This window comes from Sinocyclocheilus anshuiensis, unplaced genomic scaffold, assembly GCF_001515605.1.
Source record: "Sinocyclocheilus anshuiensis isolate Anshui unplaced genomic scaffold, SAMN03320099.WGS_v1.1 scaffold1454, whole genome shotgun sequence".
Taxonomy (NCBI): Eukaryota; Metazoa; Chordata; class Actinopteri; order Cypriniformes; family Cyprinidae; genus Sinocyclocheilus; species Sinocyclocheilus anshuiensis.
Window position 1 is genome coordinate 23,247 of NW_015557135.1, and position 2,464 is coordinate 25,710.

Here is a 2,464-nt window from a genome sequence, read left to right on the forward strand (position 1 = left end):
CTGGGAAATGACACACCCTCTACAGTGAGCAAACTATCTCTAAACTCTTAGGATCCGTATTACATTGTAGTTTACTTCTTGTAAGATTGAAACCATTGTACCAGACGCACAGAGACAATTCAAATGATACCAAACATGACTGTGAATATCACTTGCATTAATATAGAACATTATATTATGCTGTTGACCATTCTGAGTGAGCTGAGTGAAGGAAGATGGGTGAGAAGAAGTGGATGGGGAGGATTATTTATTGAATAATCTTATCTGTGTATGTTTCAATGCTCAGACATATTCAACAAGTGTTATTATATGAAACAGAAAACAATGTTAAAATACTACTTTATAACATTAAAAACCTGGAAATGGAGACATTATCTGATCTCTTACTCACGACAAGACATATATCCCTTAATTAAACCACACAATCATAAGATAAAACAATATTATGATTACATTATGTTCTGAGAAGCTGCTCTGAGTGTAACTGTGTGTGTGTGTTTTCACAGAAAGTGTGCTGCTATACTGTCTATATGAGGATTTATTACATTTATTCTGACGTTATTTCACGGACAGAAGTTCAGAAGAGAAAAGAGACTCTATAACATCTCACTGTTACTGATTTATCATGCAGCTCAAAGCATTATGGGTAGAATCTCTCGTCAGTCTATTCTGATTCATCAACACAGTTTCACTGATGATTTATAATTAACACAAAACCCAGGATAGAGCGGCTGAGTGAATGTGGTCTGGACTGTGAGGATGAGGCTCATTGTGTCAGAGACGCTGTAGAAGGACAGAGTTCCTGCACTGTGATCCACAAACACTCCTATTCTACTGCTGATGGACTTCACAGAGAGATCAGTCCATTTGTTATTGTGTATGAGTATCTAATGAGTATCTGGAGGGAGTGCATATCAAGCTCCAGGACTGATCATTAGATCCAAAGAAACACTAATCACCATCTCCGTTCCTGCTGATGCTCTTATATGACGCTGATATACACACACACCATTATCTCCACTCCACTCAATCTCCCAGTAACAGCGTCCACACGCACTCTCTCTACACAACACCTGTGACCACTCATCAAATCTGTTTGGATGATCAGGATACGACTGATCTGTGCCAGTGTTAGTAATCAGTCTGTTGCTCTCAAGACAGATGAAGGTAATTATTCACTGTGTTCAGACCCAGAGTGAGCTGATGGGAATCTGATGGAGATAAAACACATCAGAATCAGGAATTATGAATCTGTTTGATCTTTTAATGTAGCTGAACTCTTCATGTTCGGTGTATCATCAGTGTCTCAGTACAGATGACTAGATATCCTGTGCAAATCATCATTTACATCAATTATAAAACTCTTCTTTCAGCTTCTACAGGAAGAACATGAACACACTCAGTGAGTTTTTCTGCTTGTTTTCTTACTGACTTACATTGTAGGAAGTTGTTCCTGGTTCTGGGAACAATGTTGGTGAATGTGACTGTGGAAATCAACAGACATGAACAGTGTGATTCTCATGATCCTGCATCCATTCCTAAGACATTTCTAATATGATGTTCTCCATGATATGAGATGAAGATGGACTGGTTTCTGAGAGCAGATGAATCTCCAGGACTTTACCTCTGCCTGAGATCTTCTTCAGCAGCTCTTTGCAGAAATCCTCCAGTTTGTGTCTCAGCTGATGGACAGATTCTCTCAGACCATCAAAAGAGAAGAGAGAACTGAAGAGATCATCATTTATGTCTGTAGATTCAGGAGGTGCTGAGAGAGACTGGAAACTCTACAGAAAACAGAAATCAAAACTCATCAGCTCCACACTTCACACGTCTTTTGTTTTTTCAGCCACTTCTTTTCTGATGTGAGCGAGAGAGATCGTGTTCATCAGGGGCGCCTGCAGGATTTCTTCCGATGGTACTCAATTTTTTTGGGGTGGGGGGGTCTTTTTTCCCCTTTTCCCAAAAAAGCTTATCCTACTGTTTCAGCTATTAAGATAGTTCAGTTTTGTATGTAATGGAAAAGTGATTATATTTTGTTTCATATTTTTATAAAGTTAATTTAGAAAAACGTTTGGAACATTTTTTTTGTTCGTTAAATGTACGTTTTTTTTTTTAAGTAATGACCAAGTGGCCAGCGGCAGACAGTGAGCTGATCATAGCCTATGTTTGATCAATTTAGCCTTCTCAAATCATCAGGACTTGCCTAAAATAAAATCTATATATAAAACAGTTCAAGCATATCACAATGTTAGTTTAAATGTTTAACCTAGATAAATGTGCGCTGTTAGATCCATATCCAATAGTTTGTGTGGAGAGTGGAAGTTAAAGCTCGCTCTGAAGGACATGGAGGTGCCAGCGATCACTTGCATTTCTTTCTAACAGTGGAAACAGCTTAAAATACGCCGTCATTTTTGCTCATAAAGGTAAGAGTAATACATCATTCTAAACTGTAAAGGGTCTACTT

The 2,464-nt window shown here is 38.2% G+C and overlaps 1 pseudogene; it reads right to left on the reverse strand.

The window, feature by feature from the left end:
• Positions 1 to 248: 248 nt before the first annotated feature.
• The window catches only part of LOC107678058 (tripartite motif-containing protein 16-like), a 9,685-nt pseudogene continuing 7,469 nt past the window's right edge, over positions 249 to 2,464 (reverse strand).